Source organism: Gopherus flavomarginatus, chromosome 19, assembly GCF_025201925.1.
Source record: "Gopherus flavomarginatus isolate rGopFla2 chromosome 19, rGopFla2.mat.asm, whole genome shotgun sequence".
Classification (NCBI taxonomy): Eukaryota; Metazoa; Chordata; order Testudines; family Testudinidae; genus Gopherus; species Gopherus flavomarginatus.
The window spans coordinates 9,437,343-9,465,281 of record NC_066635.1 but is presented as its reverse complement, the minus strand read 5'-3'; the positions used below and the strand labels follow the sequence as shown (position 1 = coordinate 9,465,281).

General features: G+C 46.6%; 1 protein-coding gene across 7 annotated transcripts in view; it reads right to left on the bottom strand.

The window, feature by feature from the left end:
- Positions 1–14,580, bottom strand: part of GTF2IRD1 (GTF2I repeat domain containing 1) — a 168,068-nt gene extending 153,488 nt beyond the window's left edge. For 4 of the 7 annotated variants that reach the window (XM_050929451.1, XM_050929453.1, XM_050929454.1 and 1 more), the window contains exon 1: positions 14,341–14,579. The gene's annotated coding sequence lies outside the window, so the exon portion shown is untranslated. Of the gene's footprint in view, positions 1–14,145; positions 14,166–14,340 lie in introns of those variants that run through there. The other 3 variants (XM_050929457.1, XM_050929458.1, XM_050929455.1) reach the window with 2 other exon arrangements.
- Between the last annotated feature and the right edge of the window lie 13,359 nt (positions 14,581–27,939).

Below are 27,939 nucleotides of genomic sequence, written 5' to 3'. Positions count from 1 at the left end.
CTGGCTCCCCTCCTGTCTTTCCTTCCATGCTCATCACTCGATGTTATTATTAACAATATTATTATTAATTATCTCAAAGAGGGATGGATTCCTTCAGAACCACTCCCTTATGCTGGGATGCAGCTGGTCCTGCATGCAGTCCCTTGTCCTCTTGCTCAGAGGAGCTCCCATTTTCAGTACACCATGCAAGAGCACCACAAAGGGCCCAATCGGGAGACCGGGAGAGAGACTCATCTCCAAACCTAAGGCAGAACCTGAAGAGAAGGACTGACAAAGCAGAGTTTGAAAACAGGCCTGCTGTGCTTTACTAGAAACTCTGATTGCTAGAAACTGAAATCCACACATCTGACAGCCCTCTGGGGTGAGGGCTGCCAGGTAAAGATGGGGAAAGGAGAAGCGACCACTGTGTCCAATTTTGGTAACCGCTCTCTAAAAAAGATGCAGAAAAACTGGAAAGGATCCAGAGACGTGTGACAGAGATGATCAACGGGATGGAATGCACACCATGTGAGCAGAGGCTGAAGGAACTGGGTATGTTTAGTTTGGAAAAGAGGAGATTAAGTGGGGGGGGCGCGGAATATGATAGCAGTCTTCAAAATACTTGAAAGGATGCCATAAGAGGGAGAAAAATTGTTGTCTCTCACCACAGTGGATAGGACAAGAGGCAGTGGGTTCAAACTACAGCCTAGCGGTTTTAGATTAAATCTTAGGGAAAACTTCTTAACTGTATGAACAGCAAGACAATGAAACAAACTGCCTGGGGAAGTCGTGGAAGCTCCTTCACGGGAAGCGTTCAGAAAGCTGCTGGAGAGCCATCTGTCTGGGACAGTTAAAATTTAGACACAACAAACCCTCCATCTTGGCAGGGGGGTTAGACCAGATGACCCTCGGGGTCCCTTCCAACCCTCTCGTCCTGTGAGCCTCTCTTGGCTTCGCCATCCATCATATGCACTGTCTTAGAAGAATTTACCAAATGGGTGCAACCCAGCTCCCAGATCATTTCAAAGACTACAATGCAAGTTGATTCAGGCCCTACATGAGTACCGGTTTACAAAGGGTTAATGTTACATTCTAGCACATACAGGAACAAACCCAAAATTGTAGGGGAGGGAGTATGGACTTATGGTTACACCTGAGTCAGCTTCTCTGGATTTTACTCCAGGCTTTGCCACTGACTCACTCTGACTTTTGACAAGTCACTTGGAGCCTGATTTGCAGAGGAACTGAGCACCGTTGACTTCTGTTGAAGTTATAGTTGCTCAGAGGTTCTGACACAGCTGCTGTGCCTCAGTTTCCTCTTCTATATAATGAGGATAATGCCACTTCTCTGCATCAAGGGAGCTTGTAAGGCTTCATTAATTAATGCACAAAAGGATCTTTGAGTTCCTTGGCTCTCAGCATTGTAAGAGTGCACCCTGTACTACTGGATTTTGTGTACAGAACAGTACATCTCAACTTGTCATCAATAAGCGCCTCTTGCACATACCCCAGGCCACTGCTGCATTGCGATTTCTGCCGGACATATCCTTAAATAAGTAAAGCAGTGGATGTATCTGTCCCACAAAACGAATGAGGTGTAGCTCTCCTCTGCGTCTGCTACCCAGTGATCACCAGGACTTAGGCCTGGTCCACGCTAGAAAATTGGGTCAGTTTAACATCTGCCAGGGGTGTGGAAAATCCACACACACACACACACACACATACACACACACACACACACACACACACACACACACTCCGTGATGTAGTTAAGATGACCTAATTCCCCCATGTAGACAGTGTCACATCCACAGAGAGGTGGATTACCTACAACAGTGACAAGAAAATACCTCCCCATCCGGTCTACACAAAAGCACTACAGCTGTGCTTCCGTAGCGTTTTAAGTGCAGACAAAAGCCCTTAATTGGTAGCTAAGGTAAAGGAATAAAAACTTGCAGGTCTGCCTATCATCAACGCCAGCAGGTGGTATAACAGCTGCGAAAGGGGGTAACTGCGTGGGGTTTAATGGCCTGTGATAGGCAGAAGTCCAGACTAGATGAACTGCAGGTCCCTTCTGACCTGAAATTCTATGACAGCACACAGTACAGTAGCATTCCTGACAGGTTTCAGAGTGGTAGCTGTGTTAGTCTGTATCAGCAAAAAGAATGAGGAGCCTTTCTGGCACCTTAGAGACTAACAAATTTATTTGGGCATAAGCTTCCGTGGGCTAAAACCCACGTCACTGGATGCATGCAGTGGAAAACACAGTAGGAAGATACAGATACACACAGAGAACATGAAAAAAATTAATTAATTGATTAGTCTCGTTAGAGTTAATTGGCAACACCCATTTTTTTCCATGTTCTCTGTGTATCTATATCTTCCTACGGTATTTTCCACTGCATGCATCTGATGAAACGGGTTTTAGCCCACGAAAGCTTATGCTCAAATAAATTTGTTAGTCTCTAAGGTGCCACAAGTCGCATTCCTGTCACACACTGTGTTCTCACTGATGGCCACAGGAAAAGGCCAGTTCTACCCCAGCACATGTAATCAAACAGGTATCCTAGACAGCCAGCTGGGTGAGCCCAAGTCCACGGGCCTGGGTACTTTTCTTACAGAATTTGTACGCTGGTTTCAGTCCACTGACCTCCACGGAGTCAGGCTCAGTGTACACCAGTAAAAGCAAGATCAGGCACCATGTCTCCAGACCACCCCAGTGAGTTTGGTTACTTTTCTATTAGCATAAACAAAGCAGTTACTGAGAAATGGCACAGCCGAGCCAATCACCATCACTCAGTGCATGGATTGTATTAACTCTGCATTCAGGAGCGCCTTAACAGGTGGTATATTATAGTGTCATTATTTATAATGTACCTCGCAAGTATCCCACTAACAGTAAAGAGACAGTACTCCAAAGACAGTAGCCACTTCCTGTGCTTCAACAATCCAGGAGTCAAAAATCAAACAACATGTAGCAGGAGAGGGATGATTTTAAGTTATACCTGTATAGACCACGTTAACGCAGCTAATTTTTTTTTAAAAACTTTAAAAATCATGTGAATTACACACATCCCTGAAGGTCTACATATATCCTCATTCACTGATAAGCCCTAACACAGAAGGCTGCAAGTCAGCTAACATAGTGATAAGCATGGTATGAACACAGTTTCTCCATTACAGCGGCCAGGACCTTAGTGTGGGTGCATTTTGACTGTAAGATCTTGGAAGCAGAGACTGCCTTTTTGTTCTGTGCTTGTACAGTGGAGTCCCGATTCCTGACTGGGGATCGCAGGAAGAGCTGCAATAAGGTGTGTAATATCCACACCCTTGAAAGGCCATGTTACACTGCCAGAACAGCATAAAGGGACTTCATACTGTAAATGAGGATCAGGCGCTTAGCAATTAGATGGAGAAATGTCATCTTTTATTTTCTACACTCACTGCCATCCCTGAGACCGCCCCCACCCTGCCCAGTTATTTACCACAGAATATTATAATCACCTCGCAAAATTCTGTCCACCTGCTCGCCCAGGGTAAGGAATTTTCTTTGACAAGTATGTAAAATATTACTTATTCCATCATAGCAGTAGGGCAGGCTGGTCGATTCTGTGCCTGGGCTGGAGAATCCTGCATTAAAAATGGCATTAGGTTGCACTGTTATTCAAGTAACACCATTGGTGGGAACTGTGCATAAAAAAGGACAAAGCTCCTGCCCCAGGGTGTTACAAAATACATGTCAACCTTGTGCACATGCTTAACTTCACACTCACAAGTAGTGCCATAGACTTCAGTGGGACTACTCACACATCAAACGTGTGCAAATTTTTGCAGGACTAGCATCTAATTTATTCTCCCCTGTGTCTGTTTCTCCCTCCCAGCCTTTCTCTCTCGATTGTATAGATTGTAAGCTTTTTAGGGCAAGGACTGTCTCTTACTATCTGTATGTAAAGCCCCTAGCATAGCGAGGCCCAGGTCTCAGTTGGGTTCTCTGCTCCTGTAATACAAATAATAGATGCCATTTACCCAGGTCAAGTTAGAACTTAGTTGACCACTACCAAATTGAAATTGTGCTTAAGTTTTTCAATTCCACTGTAAGACCTGTGTATTAATAGTAACACACACTATTTAATATGTATTTCTTCCCACCGTCATGCAATTTCCAGATGGTATTTATGATGCAAGACCTCAGCACAGAAGCTAATTTGGGGCCTGATCCAAAACCTATTAAAGTGAACTGGAGGTTTTCCATGGACTCCAGAAGTCATTGTATTAGGGCCTTTAAAAGGCAGGGAGAGGGAACAGAGAAGACGTAAATTTGTGAGCCAGTGGATGGGAATCAATGCTCCTAAATGCAGCCATTAATGCTGTGTGTCATGGGCTCTCAAGACTTTAGAAGTCTCTGGGTGTAGGGACCTTACATATCCTGATATTTGTACGGGACTTTAATATCTGGCTGGGCATAATTTCAACATCCAGGGCTACAATTAATTAGAAACAAAACCTTGTTTTCATCTTACATCTGTGCATAACTTTGCACAAATATTCAAACCCAGCCACAATCAGCACTCCTTCGACTGCCCTAAAAAGCTCACCTTTGGCCCCTTCCATAAATCATCTTCCCACACAGTGAACAGCGCAGAGCCTTTCCTGAGTTACGGACTTTGGCGCTCACCAGTGAGGAGAAGGCTTAAAGGGCCACTCCTTAAATGCGACAATGACTAGCTTTGATACCACAAACAAGTGACTGATTGTTCACTCATACGGGATCACAATGCGAGTCTTCCACGTAATGGAAGGACTGGGTCGCTAAACAGTAAAAACATGAACGGATTGTGGCATCAGACCTAATTCACTGGGTAAGGTCAGAGATACCTATAATTAAAAGAAAGCTTTTCCATGACACATGCAACACCCCTATTGGGATTGTTCACGGGCATATACCAGGGGTGGCCAAACCACAGCTTGAGAGCCACATGTGGCTCTTTTACAATTGAAGTGTGGCTCACGGAGGTCCCCATGCCTCCACCTACAAGACTGGGGGGAGCGGGGGGAAGAGCTCAGGACTTCTGCCCTGTGGCAGAGTGGTGAGGCTGGGGTTTCCGCCCTGCAGGAAGGGAGGTCACAGAATCATAGAATATCAGGGTTGGAAGGGACCTCAGGAGGTTATCTAGTCTAACACCCTGCTCAAAGCAGGACCAATCCCCAGATAGATTTTTGCCCCAGATCCCTATATGGCCCTCTCAAGGACTGAACTCACAACGCCGGGTTTAGCAGGCCAATGCTCAAACCACTGAGCTATCCCCCCGCCCTGGTTTTGGGGCTTCAGCCCTGCGGGAGGTATCTGCTGGGACTCGGAGCTTCAGCCAGAGTGGGGTCAAAGCCCCGGCAGGTGCACCCTGCAGGGCTGAAGCCCTGAGCACCAGCAGGTGCGCCCAGCTCCTGAACTTCTGAAGATTATCGTACGCGGCTTGGAGGATTAGTAAATTTGGCCACCCCTGGCATATAAACCCAGTGCAACCACCACAAAACCAGAAAGTCCTCACCTATCCCTTGTAATCTACGACCACCAGGATATTGTCTTCCCCAGATAAGGTCACCCCCAAACACACACACCCTGCCACACTTCCCTTCCTCTCCATACAAAACATACAACCTTTAACTCTGACCGTGTGGAGCGGTTAGAAGTGGATGTTTTAAACAGCATGAACAAGTTGTAGATTGTGGTTTGTGAACAAATGTGTAAGGCAGGGGTAGATTTTTAGAGCACGTGTGTGGGTGTGGTATCAGAGGATTATTAATAGACGGAATAGTTTGGGTTTGTGTAGGGTTGAGTTTTTTTAAGTGGAAATAGTTTGCAATGGAGTTTAGCATTTCGGGACGCCACTCTTTGTCATAGTGTTATTTAGGAGATGGAATAAGGAAGTGTGGTGCTGCTTTGTTTTTTCAATAGATGTTTGCTGTTACAATCAGATCCACTCTGCCCCTTTCTCTGTTGGAGGAAGTCTCTTCGAGATAAGGGAAAAAAATTCTTCTCGCCTCCCTTTCGTAGGGAGCTGAATAAAACAGTCTCCAAATCTCTCTTTTCTGTTTCAGAGATAGAACTCAGCTTCTTTAAAATGAACCCATTTGTTAAAATTAACACAGCTAGCGATTTCTACTGCTGTAGTACCTAGGAGCCCCAGACCCTGCATTAGGGAGTGTACAACCACAGAACAGAAAGATGGTACCCACCCAAAAGAAATTATCTTGCAATTTTAAAAGTCCCTGCTCCCAAGCATTTCAGTGGGAGCATTATTTTCCTAGAAAGACAGGGCCACAACAGTCCAGTGGCCAATCTAGCCTCTGACAGCAGCTGGTACCAGATGCTGCAGAGAAAGGCACAGGGAACACTGTATAAACGTAGTTATGGAATAACTGGCCCATAGGGAAAGTGTCTTCCTAACCTTCATCTGCTATAGATTGATTTATGCCCTGAAGAATCAGGCTTGGTAACCCTTCTAAATATTTTTTTTTTTCCGGTGGGGAGTGGGAGTGTTTGGGGTTTGTTTTTTTGTTTTGTTTTAATCCTTACTAATGTAGCTCTGGCTGTCCTAAACAAGGGCCCGATTTTCAGAAGAGCCCATGCACCCAACACACAGAGAGCTTTTTTTAAAAAAATCTGGCCTAAATGGGAACTGAGCTCTTCTGCAAATCTGACCCATGATACCAATTCCACTGGCCGACCCAACTCGACAAAGACCCAGAGGGTAAGGAGGTAGGGGGAGAGAGAGAAATAAAGGGAGGTTGATTTTGTACTTCATAAACTTCTGTGGGAAAGCGTGAAGAGGCTATTGTGAAGACTAAAGAGACTGAAAATTGCAGAAGGGTCTTCATTAAATATTTATTTCTAAAAAACGACATCTCACTCAGTCCCTGCCTGGTTTTTATAAGCCTGGGACTGAAGAGATATTTTCTCCTTATGATGTTGCAGATCTGGAGAAAATAAAGATAAAGTAGCCTCATGACTCAAGTGAAGGGCACAGATTACCTTGATGAAGCGAGTCCTGGGTAAATGACCACTTTACCTTCGTGAATTAGCACAGGTAAGAGATGGTGCTTAGTGCCCTGTGGTCCCCTATTCATCTGGCTGAAGTTAATTTTCTTTTTAAAATGGGCATCGTAGGATTTTAGCCCCAAGCAGAGACAACACAATAGAATATTAGAAAGTTTGATCAGTGGCTGCTTGTAGAAATAACTGTAAATCCAAGTAGGATGCAGCCAGCTTTTGGAAAGATGTTTCCTGCACTAGTGATATTTTTACTGAAGGGAAATATATCTTTATTGGTGGAGTTTGTAAGATCCCTTGGAAATGGCTGCAGCATCTGGATGTCCTCTTCAAAATATGGCTGCAATGACTCTCGCGAGGGAGTGGAGACCTCCCGCCTTAGAACAACCCTGATGCAAAGACTTTCCAAACCGTAACCTATAAATTTCTCTCTCCATTTGCGCTTTAGCAAGCTACTTAAGCAAGTGACCCTGCTTCAACCTTGTGACTGGCCCAACGCCAGTCAATGGGACTATTCGCACAGTCAAAGCTATGCACATGCCTAAGTATCCCACTGAATGAGAACCACAATATATAGCTTTAGAGACTTGGACACCAATGAGAATTATCCCGGTTTCACATGGCCTAACCAGTCACCACGCTGCAAAGTCTTAGGGCTGATGGGATGGAGTGGATCCTACTGTAAGACATGAGGGAGGAGCAGAAGCAAGTGACACTTGCTTTAAAAGGCACATGAGCGGTTTAAACCTGCTCTTCCATTGGTCATCAAGAAAGCTGTGGCCTAATGGACTGTTTCCAGTAGTGCCCACAATGTACTTGGGCACTGCCGGATGATCCAGGGCAACCTGCTTGATTTTCTGAATTACTCCTACCGCCAGATCATCAAAGAGCTCAGCACCCAATAGGTAGAGATTTTCTGAAAAATCTGGACCTGACTGCAGGTGATGAGCCCTTCTGAAAATGCTAGCTCTCAGGTCGAGGAAGAGGAGTCTGAGCCAATGCCTCACAAAGTCAATGGGAGCTTTTGCGGGCTTGGGAGCAGGCATGAGACGGTAAAATGTAGGAAAGATCAGAACCTCAGCAGGTTCTGCATGACACAGCCCAGACTTTGAACATGGTGCACGTGCAGTAGCTTGGAATTCTCTTTTGAGGCTGCAAGCAAGCAGAGTCACCCAGAAGGAGCCCATATGTTGGGTGGTGTGGAGAAAGAAACTAGGGAAAAACCACAGTCTATAAATTTCATCCAGCTATTTATATTGTGTCCACCACTGTGGTATCTGGAGTCAAGACAGAGTTCAGGTCACGCTTTGTCTAGCTTATAAGAGCATTTACACTTCCTGCCCTTCCCAACACCTCCTTGTGGGGTGGCATGGGCTCCTGATGTTCAGGGTCATGAACTGCTTGGTGCCCATTAAGAACAGCCAACAGTCATTCTACAGCTTTCAGTTGGGGTTTTTCAAGCACTGGCTTCCCTTTGCTCCCACTGAGTGGTAAAACTCCAGCTGATTTCAATCGAGTACAGTGAGGCCAACACAGAGTGCTTCTGAAAACCCCATCCTTCACGTTCTTGACACGGAGACTTCCAACACAGATAGCCCTTTGTAAGCATGTCCCCTGCACCCCTCCCTTACAATTCTGCCTGGTGCAATCTGTCACATCGACAATTCTGGTAGTTTGAAAACCCAACCTCTGCACTGCTTTTCACCTAAAGGAGAACATTCTCCTTGAAGTTTCAGAAAGTGGGTTAGCACTAGAAAAGGACACTAATACATAGAGGTGCTTAAGAAATCTCTCACACACACACACACACACACACACACACACACACCCCACACACATAGGGCCTTGTAGCAACTGTTATGACATATTTCTAAACTGCAGCATGCGTGAGTGTAACCAACTGATCTATAGGTTGAACCTTTCCCAGAAGGTAGCACGAGACACTTGGCCAGTGGCCTCATTAGCTGTGCTAACAGCAATCAGCATTTCTCCACACCCATAATCAATCAGCTTTGCAGAAAGAAATGTAACAACAATATTTCCACACACCATTTGATTGGATACCGTCTTCCCTAAGCAAGGGGAATCAACTCATTTAGACATGGAAAACCTTGGTGTCTGCTTTCCACGCTGGCTACTGACCTCCAAGCAGTTCACTGCTAGCACTAAGATTTTTGTGAACGCTTTGGGCCAAATTCTGTACTCAATTTCACTGGTGTAAATCCACTGGTTTTGATGAAGTTACTCCAGATTTTACTACAGTGTCATAGAGCAGAATGTGTCCCTCTGGATTCAACTGACAAGATTCCCAAAGGAAGTACACTGTATTGATAAGGGTATAAAAAAATTTCAGCCATTTCCTGTGGGAACAGCATGTTGGGATATGGAGAAAATCCCCATTAGGTCCAACAATAACACTTTTTTCTTTTTTGGAGCAGTGGCGTTTAGATTTAAATGAACAGCAGCTATATTAACAATGACATTTAATGAGAAATTTGGCTGAGGGGGTCGATGCAGGAGTGATCCTAGGCCTGTGGCTTTTCAGTGCTGCAAAACAGGTGGAATAAAAAAAACTTTGCCTTGTGAATAGAAACACAAGAATCAAACAGTTTTAGACTAAACTTTCGATCTGGATTCATGCTACCGTTGTTTAGCCCAGCATCAAAGAATTCTTCCCCTTCAGATGCAGAGTTCAGCCTGGACAATGCAATTTTGTAGCTATAAATGTTCGGAAGCCTCTAAACTGGACTATTACCCCAGCCGAAAGGAAATTTCCAAGTCAGTCTGGCACTAGTGAAGAGTGCAGAATTAACAATATCGTCAGAGAGCTCAGATGAAGGTGCAGAGTGAGGAGGGGGTAAGACAATAGTATTTTTGCCCCAGCTCCTTTTGAAGAGATTTAATTGCATATGCTGAATATATATAGGATGCTTTCAAGGATAAGCAGCTGGCTTCAAAAAAATTTCTAAGCGCAAGTTCTGTGTGTAATCTGACAAAAGTTTCCACTGGAAGAGCAACTTTCCACAATAGTGAGGCAACACACAAGCCTGTCCTATGGGCCAGGCAGCAAGCATATTCCTTACAAGCAGAGAAACACAGAAACACTTTTGCAGAAGCCCTATGTGGTCTCACTCTTCTTGAGCCATAGCTGGACTGCATGCTTGAGCAGTCGAGAGCCTGCATGAATTCGGATTAAACCAACTGGGAGACGGGGTGACAGAGCTATTTCTATTGGAAGATTGCATAATCATATAGACCAGCAGCAGTCACGCAAGGAGCTGCACATGGGTGAGCCTCTATGATTTCATCAAGCTCCACTCATACAGAGCTCTTTATTTCTCCAAATCCAGGAGATGAGTTAAAAAGGTTTCCTCCCTCCTACTCTGACTCTGGTCTAAGCCAATCTAAGTGAAGAAGGGCATGAGATCCTCTGAATTGGAGGTAAACCCTAGCAGGGAAGACTGCAGCAAAGAAGACGAAAGAGGAGGCACAAGCACAGGACTCTATTCCTAGGGACAAGCTGGCACCAAAGGCAATATGAGGGATGGGGAGGAGAAGATGAGAATCCATGGGACAAGGATTGCATCCACAAATGCACCTAGCCTTGTCATCTTGTGGGGAAACTTGGTCAAGTGTTCTGGTCGAGGGCAGTCTGGAAGTGGTATGTGCTTTATTTAAATATTCCATTTTTTCCTTTAACCTCAGTAGGCTCAAGTAGGGTTGCAGATCTTCCAACCTTGGGATGCAACCTGTGTAATATCACAATTTTCAACTGTATTAAATAGGCTACAATACATTTAAAAATATTAGCAAACTGTATCAAGCTGAAAGAGGGCAGAAGACCCATAAATGATTCTACTAGGGATTCTAACTGCAAGGGGTAAGGATTTCTACTTACACAACGAACCCAGAAGTGCTAGCCCCTGGGAAGCCAATGCCCAGCTCACAGCAGGAAAGTTTTACAGCATCCTCTAGGTGCAGAGTCCTTTCAATAGTGCTAAATGGAGGAGGATCCTAGCTAGATGAGTTGGGGAAAAAAGATCAAGAACCACTGCTCTAGAGCAGCTGGCACGGGGACTACCCGGACCACTGACTGATATGACATGGCAGGTCCCACAGAAAGAAAAGGTACAATTCTTACGTGCCTCAGTCTCCCCAGACAACAACCCTGAGGTCTCAATGATAGCCCCACTGAACAATGTTCTGGGATTGATTCTGCTGCTCACAAGGATGAGTATCACTCCATTGCAGCGTTTCCTGCTTTAATCAATAGTAAGATGAAGCAGTAGGCTACCCACACTCCCCCGCATCAACAACCAAACAATACTCCAGAAACAGAACATCTGAAACTGGAGATGGATACCCTAGTTCCACTAGGAGTCTCCAGGAAAATTTCACCCAGGTGGGCTGAGCATCCCAGCAGCTCCTGTCATGCGTAAATACACAGGAAAAGTCAGTCTTGGTGCTCACTACCTCTGAGATTTCCCAGCAATGCCTCACGGCTAAATTTCACCTGGAATCCTTGCACCAACAGAACTAAAGGCTCAACCCCGCAGATAAGCAAGGACTTAGCCAAATTATAAAAATGAAGTGAGCCTGTGACAAGTCTCAAACACTTTTGGCCTCTCCCAAGAAGTTATTTTCTCAGTAAAGCCCCCAAGTTGGCAAAGACTTAAGTCCACAAACAACTTTACACACATATCAGAGGGGTAGCCATCTTAGTCTGGATCTGTAAAAAGCAACGAAGAGTCCTGTGGCACCTTATAGACTAACAGACGTATGAGCTTTCGTGGGTAAATTCCCACTTCGTCAGACGCACTTTAAACACAAGTAGCCTCACTGAAGTCAAGGCATACAGTAACACTCACACTCAGTCTTAGCAGGATTGAGACCCAAGCAAAGAGTATCTTAGGGAAAAAGGAAAAGAAAAGTAATAGGTAACATGTACAACTACAGTCCCACACACTGTGTGGCACTCTTGGCCAGCTTTCTGTGGCAAATTCCCCCTTCTCAGTGGTATTCCATGGTAAACTGAGGCGACATGCAGGAAACACTGTGGCAGGTTTATGTAAGGTTTTTAAAATTGAGGTTCTCTGGGAATGAACTATGAATCAGCAATGTAATCCGTACATTATGCCTTGTGTTAAATTTCATATTAACTTAAGTTTACTTTGCATTGTCCCCAATGAGGCAATTGTCAATGTCCTGCATAACTGTATTACAGACATTATCAGGAGCAGATGCTTGATGTTTTGGCAGCTGGATAAGGGACAGCTAGGGCTTTCAGACACTGGAGAGGAATGGGAAGTCATTTGACATTGTGGGATAAATACATTAACAGAGTTTTTGCTAAAAGATTCATCAATGAAATAAGTAACAGTGTTGACATCATTAGGCTTCAGCGTTCGCACGTTACCGATATACATAGGACAGTTCATGACTCTCAGAGCTATTGTTTCAGGGTCTCTGAGAACTCATCAAGACAAGACTACATCATCTGACATCCTGATCTCATCTGGAATGTCTCCTTCCCAACCATAAATTAGGATTAGGCTCTGGATCATTTTTAAAATGGAAACTAAGAATCTGGAGCACAGTTCTGTACTAAAAGGCAAACGTTGCCACAGATTTCACAGGGCTATGGAGTACATGGAGCCTTGATGAGTCAAAGCTGTCCGAACTGGCCCAGCAACAACAGGTCAGATTCTAAAGTTTTGGGATCCTTCCAGATTAAAGGTCTGATATACAATAAGATGTCAGTTTCCCCCAGAAAGTGTCAGTTTCACCTGGAGTACTTACATTTGGTTCATCAGTTATTATTGGTAGTAGAAGGGTCACACCTAGAGGCCCCAACCAAGCTCAAGAACCCTGTTGTATGAGGCACCATATAGACATCTTAAGAGGAAATAGAGCTTATTTTCTAAACAGACAAAGACAGACAAGGGATGGAGGAGGAAGGAACAGAGAGATGAGGGGACTTATCTGAGGTCATGCAGCAGGTCAGTAGCAGAGCCAAAAAGAGACTCCAGTTCTCCTGACTACCGATCCAGTGCCCTCTCCCCCAGACCACACTGCCTCTCCAACACTGCTTCTCAATTCCACAATGCATCCACCTTGCATTCAGTGCCTGGATCTTCCAGTCACTCCTGCCTTCAGGCCACAGAGAAATGCCACCTCCATGCTTCCCGACTGCAAGTCCACTGTCCACCAATAAACAACTCGACCCAGAGGGGGAATTGCTGGGGAGACTTCCAACACCAGCAAGAGTCACCTCCATGCACACATGAAGCCAGCCGGCTCCAGCACAAGACCAATCAATAGGACCACTCAGATGTATAGCTTATCCGGAGTAGATTCCTCACTATCCTCACAAACTGGAGGAATAGGGCACCAGTATCCCCAACAGAAAACACTCTATCCCACACCTTTCCACCTGCACATGCAGAGAGAGAGAACCTTCCCCCCTGCTTCATGCAGCAGGGCCAAGGGAGCTCACTGGTCATTTCACGTGCAAAGGGTAAAAGCCTCTTCCATATGTGTATCAGCATTCGGTTCCTGGTTTTGCCAAAGCTTGGCAGTTCCAGGTAACCGGGGGGAGGGGGGGGAGGTGTTCTATTTTAAACTGTGCTGCTGCCTTTCACAGCCGAGGGTGGGAAAATGCCACCCTCGGCTGGCTGGTCAGTCCATATTAAACAGCTTCCTCCCTTGCCAAGCCCAGCAGCCCCAGCCACCTCCCAGCAGGCCAAACCTACCTGGGGGCAGGTGACGTCCCATCAGCATCTACACATCTTTCTGCCCAAGGACCCCTCACCGGGTGAGAACTCCGGCTTCAAAGGCCCAGATCTGACAGACGCCAATCCAGCCAGTGTAAACGCCAGTTCGAACCAGACGGGAGCAAAGACATTTCCCCACCCAACAAAAAATAAAACCGATCCCCCAGGAGATTCTGTGTCCTCAACTCCGGCCATCCAAGGGGATGGGAGGGGTCCCTGCGAGACCCCCACAACAGAGGGAGAAAGGAAGGGGGAAGGAAGCAGGCGCTGCAAAGAGCCGGGGGGGGATGGCGAGTGGCCTGCAGCGGGACCAGCAAACCCCCCGCTCCCCTCCCGGTCACTGACCTCATTCCCGGCAGCGGCAGGTCCCGTTCCGGGGGTGCACGACCCCTCCCCGGCACACACCCCGCCGCGAATCCTAATCCCACCTGCCCCGCTTCACGTGCCTCCCCCGCGCGCCCCGATACAATGTAGCCAGCGCCCACGCGCGACCCACGCGGGGCGGGAAAAGAGGGGGAGGGGCGAAAATTTCTCTCTTACCGCAGGGCTCAGCCTCGCCCGCTGCCCGGATCCGGCCGCCCCTGGATTAAGCTACGAGCCGCGGAGGAGGGATAATTCCCTCCCGGCCTGGCTGGGCAGGGAGGGGCGGGCGGGCCGGCCGGGGCCCCCTGCTCCGGGGGGCTGCCGAGAGAGGCTCTTTGTTCTGTAATCCCAGTAAGATTGCCAGCCATTCGCCCCGGCGCTAATCCCAGCCCCGCTCAACAGCAGCATCCATTGGCTGCCATTTACATACAGGATTAGCCAGCCCGCAGCCCGGCCGGGGGGGGCCTGGGCATGGCCTGGCGCCGCGGGGAGGGGCGGCCGCCGGGGGGGCCCGGGGAGGAAGAACGGGGCACGGGCAGAGAGTGGGTCAGTGGGTCTCAAACTTTTGTACTGGTGTCCCCTTGCTGCCAGCAAGCCTCGGAGTGCGACCCCCCGCTTCTAAGTTAAAACCCCATTTTTTAGAAAAAATATTTAACACGATTATAAATGTTGGAGGTGAGGTGGGGTTTGGAGGCCGACAGTTTAGGGTGACCAGACAGCAAGTATGAAAAATCAGGATGGGGGTGGGGAGTAATAGGAGCCTATAGAAGAAAAAGACCCAAAAATCAGGACTGTCCCTATAAAATCGGGATACCTGGTCACCCTACGTGAGCCCCACCTAATAATCTTGTGACACCCCATTTGAGGGACCCCAGGAAGGGGTGTAGTGGGGCGAGGGTGGGACACCTGGGGGAGAAGAGGAGCAGAGGCACTGAGGGGAGGGGCAGGGACGTCTTGAGAAAAGCCAGGAGGACAGGTCACGGGGTGGAGGTGGGAGCTGTGAGTCCAGGGTGGGGTGTCAGAAGGCTGCAGGTGGCATTTGGCACCTTGGAGGGGTGCCTGCTGGTCTCCCTGCCTCTTCCCCCTTGCCCAGGCTGGCAGCATGGGGGTGCACCGACTTGCAAAGAGAAACAGGGACATGAGGGGGGTGCTTTAGGTATAAGCCTGAAGCAGGCTCAGCTATAGGGACTCCCAGTTTTCCTGGGCATAGGGTCACCTTGCTGTTTTAGGGGGGAAGGATGTGCTTTGGGGGGGCTGGCAGGGATCCCTGAGGTGCCTGTGCCCTCAGCCAGCCTCTTGCCACTGCCAACAGTCCAGCTGACCACCCCTTCCTGCCAGCAGTCAGGTGTTGTGCAGGAGTAGTGGCTTGTAACTCCGACAGGGACCCCCAGCTGGCCCTGAAAACAGGGAGACGCAACAGCGGGAGGGGAGGGATTTACATTGCAGGCTCCTCTCCTCTCCCTGGCCGGGAGAGCAGGGCTCCCCTGCAGCTGGGGTGTGTCCACCATTTCCTTAGTCAGTCTGCTTTAACCTCTGGGAAAGGAGTCAGTCGGGTATAAAAGGAACTCGGGAGAGTGCCTGGAGGGGCACTGTCATGGCCACAGCTGTTATGCCTGCACTTCTTGCACCTCCACTGGGAACAGGGCTGCCTCTCCAGTTTAGAGATTACAAGGCAGCGCCTAGGGACCATACCAACCCTTCCCCAGATTGCAGGGTATGGGCACAGGGAGTGGCTCCAGATCTTGCCTCCCTTTCCCAGGGGAGCGTTTCTGCCTGCATTGGAATCCAAGCAGTGACCACAGAGGGCACGGCCCTGGGTTTCTACAGCACCGATGGGCTGAAGCAGCTGTGCGCCAACTCTGCCTGTGCAGGGAAAGCAGATGTCTGTGAAGTGATGGGCAGCAGGATAGCTAGAGTGCTTTGGTGCAAGTGCACAGTATCTATTTATTGTTTCACAGTGTGTCTATCGCCACCTCTCGGTGCATTTACACAGTCCTTAAAAATCACATAAGACACCTAGCTTGACACAGCAACTCATCTCAAGACCTCAGGAAGCAATCGCCCCACAAACTCACACACTCAGTACTTCATCCCTCCTGCAAACAGCCTTCTCCAGCCAACAGGGAGTGAAAAAGTCAACATGAAAGTCTGGAACAGTTCTTGAAGACAAATGAAATCAGGCTCTACCAGGCTAACACAGGAAACAATTTCAAGTCCAGAGGCTCCTGCTCTCCCACCAAATGCCCTGCAGCTCCAATACTGGGGTATCAAAAGGAACCATTAGCAACAAGTCAACTGATCACAGCTGGAAAAGGAGGATAGGCAGGTATTTCAGGTAGCCTGGGCTTAAAGTTGTTTGATGTTTGAGATCCAAGACACCACTATCTATTACACCTAGTAGCCAGTGCGTGCTAAAGCACAGAGGTGCCAGGAACACCTTGGAGCAAGCAAGCTGTCTCATTCTGTACTAACTTCCAAGTTGTCTTGAAGGATAGTCCCGTTTGGTATTATTTTAGGAATGGATTACAGCAAAGTCTTGAATAACTCCCACATGATCCACACTCAGAGAGGAGGTCAAGCAACCATCTAAGATTTACTCTAGTGCAAATATATTTGACTGCCGGTATATGTCTTGGAAACAACTCTACACCTTACAGGGAATTATTCTTGTCGACACTGTGGCCATGGGCAAACTTTTGCTGGTTTCAAAGCTAGTACAAGCTTCTCATGAACATTACATCACAACTAATCCTAAGATTAACTACCTGTATATCAGCTCCTCAGGTTGGGCAGCAGGGCCACCCAGAGGATCCAGGGGGCCTGGGGCAGGGCCGGGACTTTGGTGGTAATTCAGCAGCGGGTTCCTCTTGGAGGGAAGGACTTGCCGCCAAAGAATGAAGCGGCGGCAGTAGAACAGCCTAAGTGCCGCTGCTTGTGGCTTCCCACCCACCTCCCCGCCGCTTGCAGTGCTTGTACTCACTGGGCAGCGCTCCGAGGCTTTGGCAGCACTTCAGCGGCAGGTCCTTCACTCGCTCTGAGCCTTCCGCTGCACTGAAGGACCCGCCACCGAAGTGCCGCCAAAAACCCAGAGCAGCTCGCAGGGCCCAGGGCCTGGGGCAAATTGCCCCACTTGCCCCCCACCCCCAGGCAGCCATGTTGGGCAGAGATGCCTCTGTGCTTCCCAGTCACAGGAAAGGTAGCATTTCTTAGTCACTGCAGCTCAAAGGGATGACCACAACAGTCCACTCCAAGTCTATAATGTCATTATCCAACATGCAAAGACCTGAAAGCCTGTAGGCAAGATGCCAGATCATGAAACACCACCAGCTCCTTACAGCTCCCCGATGCAACGCTGTAAGCAACCTGGAACATTTCCATTTGTATATTTACAGCAAGTCAAACCAGCCGTTCTCCAGCTCCACATGCTTACATTTCTCTGCTTCCATGTGCCCTGGATGATATTAGCCTTCTTGCAGCTCAGGGACCATGGGATCACAAGTCCAAATCAGAATAGGCATAACCACTGACTCCCTTGGGATGTCTTGGATTCTATCTCAAATGACAGATCTTTCCCTTGGCCAATCAGCAATAAGGCATTTTCAGCAAGGTGGGTAACTAGAGATCTTGCTCAGATACAGCCCTCACTTTTACCCAGGTAAATTGGAGAGGGGTCTATAAACCTGTGCCTTAAACAGGTTCCTTCCCCCAAGGTTAGGGGGTTTGCTGACAGAGAATCATTACCTAGAAAAGAGACCAGAGCTCCAGAAAACCCAAGGGGAAGGAAATGTAACTGAGCCCTAACCTGAAACTACCCCCATCATTAGCATTGGAGAGAGAGACAATAATGACACAGTAAAACCCTCAAGAGCAGCATGGGTAGGACCAGCAGCTGGGAGGCAGAGAATGAATTGCTCCATGTAGCCACTACAGGTCTCTTTGCAGGGGGCCAATATTAGTTGGGCCAGTGGTCCCCAACATTTTCGTCTGGCGGATACCAGACGAAGAACCGTGGCGGCAGTCGAGCATCCACCAAAATGCTGCCGAATTTCAGCGGCATTTCGGCAGCGACACCTCTCGATGATGTCGCTTGTTGGCGGCAAGCGACATCATCGAGAGGCATCGCCACCAAAATGCCGCCAAATTTCAGTGGCATTTTGGCAGATGCTCGAACACTGGCCAGGACACGGGCGCCACGTTGGGGACCCCCTGAGTGAGTCTGTTTCTGGCATCCATCTACTAATAAGAAGTCATATTACACAAACGTGACCATCCTATGGTGCCAGAGGGGAACACAGCTAGCGGAGACGGGGAGTAGCTGGGACGGTGGAGGTGAAAACAAAATGCCAACTAGTCACTTCTTTGTGGGAAGTAGGAGCTGGAAGAGGTTAAGACCGGACAAGAAGTGACTCCTTGAAGTGAAAAATGACCGCCGCCGGGGTAGCGTGGCATATTAGGGAGGGAGTGGATAGGGCACAGGACAGGAAGTCTGGACATTTTTAACATGAGGTGAAATCAGCCATGGGAACAACTGATTCAGAGCTGTGATGAAGTCGCCATCACTTGCAGTCTTTACATCAAGCCTGGGTAGATTTCTAAAGGAGACACTATGGAAGTTACTGGCTTGTTACAGAAGTTACTGAATGAGGTCCTTTGGCCTGGGCTGTAGGAACATAATGTTCCCCTGACCTTAAAATCTAGGAATCTGTACCTGCCTCTACCACTGACCTGCTGGATGACCCTGGACAAGTCTCATCTCCTCTCTGCACCTCTGTTCCCCTCCCACTTTTTGTTTGTCTTGTCTATTCAAATACATGGTCTTCCAGGAAGGGACTCCTTCTTACTGTGTGTGTGTACAGAGCCTAGCACAATGGGGCCTGGGAGTGCTACTGCAGTGCAAATATTGAGAGGCTTGGGATGGAAGCTGCTCATTCTTATTAAGCAATGCTTATTCAGATCAGCGAGGAGTGGGAAGGTGTGATTTGTTTTGTAATGCCCTAGGGAGAGCCTCGGACTTCCTCTTTGATCCAATGCCATGTTCCTTTTGAAGAAAAAAAAAAAACCCACAGGAAAAAATAAGTCAGTGTTTGCCAAATGGGAAAGGACTCTCTGTTGGGGGAAAAATTACTGGGGAAAAATTACTATTTTCAAGCTTCTCACTGGGTATTAAGTGATGGGAAGTTAAAACAAATCAAAAACTATTTTAAAAAAATAACTCAACAGCGTTTTAACCTCTAAAGTTTAAAAACTGCTGACTTTTTTTTTCTTCCAACCATATATTATGCAGCTGCTCCATTAGCTGGATTTTGTTTTAAATACGTGATGATTTATTACTGCTCCAGGGCCAAAGGGAGGGGAAAAAAACATTTTAAGAGAAATGAATTTAAGTTTCTGGAGCACGGAAGGATTTTTAGTCTCCACCACGCTGTTAACAACACTGCCTGAAGTGCAGTTCCATCAGCGCAGAGAAATACTCCAGCAATCCAACCCCACTCGCCCTGTGCAAACCCAACTAGAATACACAAACAGCTTTGCTGTGCAAACCCAGTGAGACAAGATTTTTCACCAGGCACCCTCAAGAGTTGCAGGGTCGAGGGGCACAGTGCAATCCAATCTTTCTGCAACTTACCAGAACATGCTCAAGAGTTTTTTGCCATTAAGTAAGCAGCCTCTCCCACCAGGAGGAGCCAGAGGAGGGTCCATCTAAAGTGGGATAAGATGGAAAGGATGTTGCTGTCTTGTGGAGAGCAGCCTAGAGCCAGGGAGAGGATTATCTCTGGCCCTTGTATAGAGGAGTGTGTGTTACCTGTTACAGTCGTTTGATGTACAGCAGCAGCCAGGGTAGCTTTCCCTTTGCCATCCCCATCTACAGCTGGCCAGGAAGTTGACATTAAGCTACTGCAATACATTCTTCTCACTGCGAGCCGCGCAGAGTGTAAAGCCCCAACACTTTGCACAGGTGTAGACACCAGGCGCATCAGGTCCCTTATCCACCCCAGCAGCCTACAGGAGGGTGTTTGTCGGATTGCATTTTTGTCAGTCCAAGTGTTTGAAAATCATGAGATTAAAATAAAAATAGACATTTGGTCCTTTTGATTTGCCTTTGGGGTTTTGGAGCCTACAGAGGACACCTGAGGGTGACAATTTCAAACTTCTCTCTGCAGCCAGGAGGTCTAGAAACTTGAAGTGAGAGCTGCAATTCTCACCTAGTCCCAGCCCTTCAAAGGGTGGGGGCTTTAAGTCATGAGAGTTGGCAGTGCTGGTGTTGGCTTTGTGCACTGTTGGCCCTGCCTGACCTGGGACTCACCTACCAGAACAACCACCCTTCCCCCCATGCCATGCTGCCAGAGCTGTGGTCACAGAAGCTCTTGAGCTGCAGCTGCCCTTGGGATCAGAGGAAGGTGGCTCATGCAAGGGCATTTTCGAGGCCCCCGGCCTTGAATTCACCTGCCCACTACCACTGCCTCAGTCTGAACAAGCCCCTATGTATTGACCCTGAGGACACGCTGCAATGCCTGTGTAGTTCCTGAGTGTGGGAGAGTGATGACAGGAAGGGATGTGGGCTAGGGTGGGTTTTGTTATTTTCAACTCCCTGCTTGGTTCATTGTGGCTCCAAGGGGGAATCCAGGCACTGGGATTCACAGCTGTTCACAAAGACCATGATTGAGACATTTGCCCAAAGTGCCTAAGGAACAGGCGGTTTTAAAGGTGTTGTGTTGTCATTTGGAATAAAACACACACAGTAAACTGCCATTACACACAGGGTGACCAATGTGCCGATAGAAACAGCAGGACAAGCTAGCAAGGGTCATGCACACACGGCTCTCAGGCCCAGCGCATAGTGTTAAGAGCTGCATTAAGGAAGCCATCTAATGGTCCTACAAATGCTAGGGACTGTGCTCCACATAAGATGCCAGTAGATGGTGCTTGATCTGTTAATTAACTCTACATGTATAAAGACATAGAGCATACCTGATACGAGGGAAAGCCTCATTTCTGCCTCCACAGATAAAGGTACTATGGTCCTTGCACTCCAAGCGCTCAAGGGCTACCATGGGGAATAACTTCTCCAAAGCTCATAAGGAGGAGCGATTGCTCCCCTATTTCTTGGCATCAGACAAGGGAAAATATGTGCTGCTCCCTTTCAAAGGTTGTACAGGATCACCTCTGACTCATGACAGAAGCATGATGACAGCTGAGGAACAAAGCAGCCATAAGTTCCTGCTGGGTTTGCTCCATTTTAGAGATCACTTGGTGACAATCTGCCCAGAGATGGCTGCATTTCAGTGGCAGGTGGGAAGCTGTCTCGCTAGATACACTCACTGGGATCCTTCAGGATGAAAGGTGCTCTAGACATAGGCAGCGGCGATCAGATAGAATGGATCATTTGCCACTGTTTTATCGTACTCAGTTTTTTCCATTTTTTTGAAACACACGCTGCTTGATCTCTTCTCTGTTGCTTATGGTTTAGCTAATTGCTTCTCTATTACCAAAAAAAACCATTACAATCACCATTCAAACAGGAAAATCCTGCACGCAGGTGCACCATTTCATTAATGCTCCATCTAATGGCCAGTTATTTACAGTACAAGCGGCTACATGCTAGGTGTTTTCCATGCATTCAGGAGGGGTGGTGCTTTCCCCACACTAAAGAGCTCAGATCCTTAAAGATAGACACGAAGGCAAAAGGTAGGTGGCTGGGGAATGGTAGTCACCTTATGAAACTGGATTCACCATGAGCAGCACAGCAGAAGTGGGTCATTAAGAGGTACTGTCAGATGGACCAGACAGCCAAATTCTCCCTAGCTCAATAGCTCTTGCATAAGTCTCCTGCCTGGCACAAATGAGCTTCTCTCTGTCTCTGCAGAAATAAGATGAGGTTCCATCCTGACATTCCAGCTCTTATTTCATACTATTTCAGTGGTAACTGTGGCCATTAATGCTGTCAGGGTAAGTTATGCCATTTGGCCACGAAAGCATCGATAACATTTTAAAAAGGACAATGGTGTCTAGGCAGGACTAGGCCAGAGACAAGGACAACCTAGTAATGAAGAACGATTGTAAACCTGAAATGGTAACTTACGCCCATCGAGAAACAGGACAGGAAGAAGAGAGTTGTCAGGGAAAGTATGGATATAAGAGAAGAAAATAGGAGAAAGTCTCTGTATGAGAGGCCATGTGGCGTAGCAGATAGGGTGATGAACTATAACTCAGGAGACCTGGGTTCTGCCACACTTTGCTGTGTTACCTTCAGCAAGTCGCTTTGTCACCTTCTGCCTCTTCTGTAAAGGGAAGATAGTGATACTTGCCCTCATTTATAAAGTGACTTGAGATGTGTGAGTGAAAAGCGCTACGCGTTACAATTCTTTTTTCAAGAAAGTAAATGTAATTGAGAATTGTATCCATTTGATTATATCCCTCCCTCCACAGCATTTCACGTCACTTTTCTTAGGGCAGGTTACACTGAAAACGCTGCACTGATGCGCCGCTGTAGCGCTTAAGTGAAGACGCTCCTGTGCTGATAGGAGAGCATCTCCCGTCTAGGTAGTTAATCCACCTCCCCAAGAGGCAATAGCTACATCCATGGGAGACACTCTCCCATCAACATGACACTGTCTGCACGGGAGCTTTGATCATAACTACGTCGCTTAGAGGTGTGGATTTTTCACATCTGAGCCATGTAGTTATACTGATCCAGGTTCGTAGCATAGACCTGGTCTTAGACTGTAAGTGCTCTGAGGCAACAACTGTACCTTTGTTTGGACAGTCCAGGCAGAACAGGGCCCTGATACTGACTGACCCAATCTTCTGGGGAAGCATTGTTTAAACCCTATGTCCCACTTGGTTTTTATTCCTTACAAAAAAGGTAACGGATTTTCTGCTCCCCTGCTGTTGTTCAGACTTTCTGATTGTGCGCTCAATCACCACTACCAAACACGCTCAGGTCTAGGCTCCTTCTTTTCCTCTCTCTGCACATGCCTGCCTGCTGCCTCCTCAGCGTCAGCTTTGTTGCTGCTGGTACTGCTTCTTGTTCTCCAGGGGAGTCCTGGGCAACCCACAAACAACACAATCGATCATCAGGAAACTGATGGTTCCCAGAGTGCTGTCTGCTACTCAGATGAAATTGGGAAAGAGCAAATCTACTTTTCTCTCATTTCTGTCCATTCTGGTAATTTTTAGTTGTTGTGTGTAGCAGATGCAACATTTTCAGATGGAAATGGGATTCTCAAGTGGATGCTGTGTTAAGAATAATAAATAAATACAAGGGGTTTTCAGCTTTGGTGCCCACATGTGGCTAGTCTGCTTGAGTGGCCTTTTCCGCACCACCCTCCGCACCTGTTACCTTCTCCTTTCAACTCTTTCATGTCCTCCTAAACTCTTGCTCCTTTCGTCTTGCTTTCCATCACTAACCTCTGCTTCAGGATCATCTTCCTCCCTCATTATGTAAAAAAAATAAACAAATCAAGCACAAACAATGACAGCATGAAACAGACGCCAGTTAAGAGACTGGAATTCATTTCCTTCACAAAAGCACTTTTCCTTGCTTTCTTGCCATCTTTCCTGCATTCCTGGTCTGTTGTATTTTCTCGGGAAGTTCTCTCCCTAGGTTAGATTGCAAGAGACTGGGTTCTGAGCGCTCACCCACTGATTTGTCAGCAGAGCGCAATACATACAACTGGTGCTACTGATGGTAATTTTCCCAGGGTCACATAGCAAATCACTGGCAGAGCCAGTATTATTATTTTGCATACAGTATTAGAAAAGTAAGGAGCAGAGAGGTTAAGGAACTTGCTTGAGGTCACGCAGCAAGTCAGTGGCAAAGGCAGGATCATAATGTAGGAGATTGTAAAAGCAGCAAAGAATCCTGTGGCATCCGACGAAGTGGGTATTCATGCTCATGCTCCAAAATGTCTGTTAGTCTATAAGGTGCCACAGGATTCTTTGCTGCTTTTACAGATCCAGACTAACACGGCTACCCCTCTGATGTAGGAGATTCTGACCTATAATCCTGTGTTCATTTTCTCTAGACACATGGGTGAGTTAACATGAGTCCTGCTTCAGAAGGAGCTGTGAAAGAGACAGAGAACAGGTAGCAATTCTTCATCAGAACACATCTTCAGCTCTCCTACAGTCATAGCCAAAACCTTCCACTCTCTTCAGATCAGCAGCATTAGTTTAAAAGCGTAGATTTTCATTCACAGCTCAGATAAAGATAATGCACAGGTTGAAACTACAAGGTCAGAAACCTTTTCATGGGTGACATTTCCATCCCATCTGATGGCTCACATGTCTTTCAAAGACATAGCAAGTCAGCTAGAAAGCCATGAGGAAACCCAGTCATTGTCACGGGTAGAGATTAACACAGTACAGTACAAAGATGGTTGTTACCCATAAGCTCTAATTACAATATGAAGTGGAAAGGCGAGTGTCTGCATAATGAAATGAAAGATCTTACTCAGAAGGAAGAAACCAGGGCATCTTTTGGAGTAATTATCTTAAAGCCAGAGCAAAAAAACAAACTTAATTTAATTAGGTCATCTGAACACGGGAGTCTAACAACACAGAGAGACATCTGCAAAGGGCTTCAAAGCTGTTCCTTTCTTGGACTTCCACCATTAATTCCTTTAATATTCTTCAACTGCTTCAGAGATTCACACTCCTTAGCACATTGGTGTGACTTAATGGTCCCATCTTAACTCTATCTGCCTAAAACAAAAAGCAGTTGGCCAGGGAAGGCTGCTGCAGGGAACAACAGTGCCAAGACAATAGTTGGACAATTTCACTTTGCCAGAGCACGTCTTTCAGAGGAGACAGTGAAAACGGAGAGCCCGACTTTCAGAGTGCAGAGCTAGTTTATTTACTGTTTGCCTTGCAGCACCTGGGAGCCCCAGACACGGCCTAGGACCCCGTCGTGTGAGGTGCTAACACAGTAAGGAGCCAGGCAAAGAGTTGACAACCCAAGGACATCAGTTGGATTGGTGGGTACTCAGCACTTCTGAAAACCAGACTTGTGTTTCATGGACATTGGGGAACTCATGTCAATTTTTATTTTTTGATCACTGCAGGGATTTATCCCCGTGTCCTTAGTCAAAATTCCCATTCTCCACCACCCACTGTTGTATAATGTACCAGGTGCTAGTTGACTGCTCTTCAGCATCCTGGAAGGGGCTGCATCACAGGAGGCTGTTTTGTTATGGACAAGGTGCTATTGTCACAAGCACTTCGAAGTAATGTTAAGAGCACGAGTCATATTGAAAGTGGTAGAGGTGCTTTTGAAAAACCTGACCCATCATTTTAAACTGTGCTGCTGGGTCCCCATCATGGGTTTGCACGACCTTTACTTCCAAATGGCAGTTTAGCTCCACTAGTATTAACAGCATTGCTAGAACATTTAGCAATAGGAGATAAATATTTCTAAGCAAACATTTACATACCAGTTAAACAAACAAGAAGGTATCAATATTCTTATTATTAAACAAACTCTCATATATATTTGATTCATCATCAGTGTAAATATCCTGCAGCATCAACACTTTTCTGAGGTTCTTTTAAGAACACTAGCATTTAGAAAGGCACATTACCAGTACTTTAGCCACTAAACCAAAATTTGACCTATCTTTAAAATTGTTCTGTTCTGCAGTGGGGACTACTCTTATGCCCTGATTTTGCAGAGACCCAATGAACTCATTGCAGAATTAAGGCCTTAGTCTGTGAGCGCCTTGGGGCAGGGCCCATGTCATCTGATGTATTTGTCACCATTGTTCAAAAGGAGTCCCTGAGCCTGACTGACACCTCTTGGTGTGGCCTAGTGAATAGTGTACTGGACTAGCATGCAGGAGACAGGACTTTTTTGTCAGGCTCTCCCACTGGTCTACTGGGTGACCTTGGGCAAGTCACTTTCTGCTCTGTGCCTTAGTTTCCCCACCTATAGAATGGGGATAATGATCTTGATCTCCTTTGTAAAGTGCTTTGAGCTCCATGGATGAAAAGTGCAGTAGCAGAGCTAGATGATATTAGGCACTACTCTAATACAAATATTTAATAATGAACCTCTTTACATTTATGACATGAAGAGAAACCACTAGTCGTGGAAACCATACAAAATAAAGAAGTCAGTGCTTTTTTTTCTCCCATTGGTGGTTCTGCTACAGACACTAATATGCAGATGCTGTTCCCAGAGCTGTGCTGAAATCATTCATTACATTAAATGCCTTATCATGATTCTGGTGCTATATACAACAAGTAGACATTAAAAACATCCTTATTATTGTTTGTTATTTATATATCACAATGGAACCTGGAGGCCTCAGCCAAGATCAGGGCCCTGTTGTGCTAAGCTCTTTATATACACATAGTAAGAAACTGTCCCTGCCCTGCAGAATGAACAGTTTAAATAGATAAGTTAGATGGGAAGTATTATTACCCTGGAACTGAGGCCCTGTGAAATTAAGTGACTTGGCCAAGATCAGACAGGAGCTATGTAGCGGAGCTGAGAGTTTAACCCAGAGCTGGGCAAACAGCTAATTTTTCAGTTTGCTGGCAGTTTGGGTAAAAGAAAAAAAATTCATTTTGCGCTGAGCTGATTCCAAATATCCCCTCCTCCTCAACAAAAATGCCAGTGAATTGAACATTTGGGGGCAGATGCACCACTACTTCCTCTTCTTCCAACCATTTTGCGAATAGCGCCTGAGTCCCCCAATTTTTTTATTTATTTATTTGGTTGAAACTATTTGCAAATAGCTGCATTTTTCAGCTAATAAACTGTATCCCCCCTGAAACTTCACTCTGGTCCTGAGTCCCAGGCCAGTATCTCAACCACAAGAGCATCTTTCCTCTGTTTGTAACCAATACACCAGGAGGATGTGCTAGGTGGCTCAGGCAGTTTCTTGCAATTCTACTATCTAAGAGGGACGTACCAAAGTGTTGCCAAAAGTAGTGAGACAAAAGGGTGTGGGCAGGAGCTTTTATTTAGGGTCTGAAACAATGAGCGGTACAAAAACATTGAACGAGACAAATTCTACTTGAGAGTGCTGTCTTAATCTGGTCTATCTGTAAAATTAAAGAATTTCCTTGTCACAATGCTGACAAAAGGCAACATAGCCAGAAAACAATTATATCTGCATGAAGATTTTTTTTAAACAATTTGTTAATTAGTGACTGCTGGGCATCACAAGGATAGTTGTTTTCTCTGATATGCTGATTTATTCTCTCTCTCAGTGGAATCTGAGATCATAAGAAAGCTGCTTCTTTAGAACAGGAAATAGGGAAAAAAGTTTTAGTAAGTTCATGAGAAATTTAATTAAAATAGTGAGGTTTTTATTTGTCTAGAAAAGGGAGCAGTGTTCTTTTTCTATAGCAGGTTGCTGGCCAACATCATCAGCCTGAAAGAAAATGGTGTCTCAGTTATACACTGAACTCATTAAGGCCTTTCTAAAAAGACCTGTGGACCTCATCAGACTGGATACTAGTGAGGCAAATAGTTTTAAAGGAGGAGGCAAGATCTGCAGTGTGGGGTCCATTTTCAAAAGAGCTCAGTAGACAGGATCAAGGCCACATTTTCACTAAAGTTCAGCAGACTTTGCTGTTGCTGCCATTTTCACAGGGAAGAGGCTCAGAGGCAGCAGAATAAAACCCATAGGGGACAGCTACACTCCAAAAAAAGACCCACAGCAGCAAGCCTCAGAGCTCGGGGCGACCCAGGCTTGCGGGGCTCATGCGATGGGGCTAAAACTAGCCACATAGACATTCAGGCACGGGGCAGAGCCCGGGTGGGGGGAA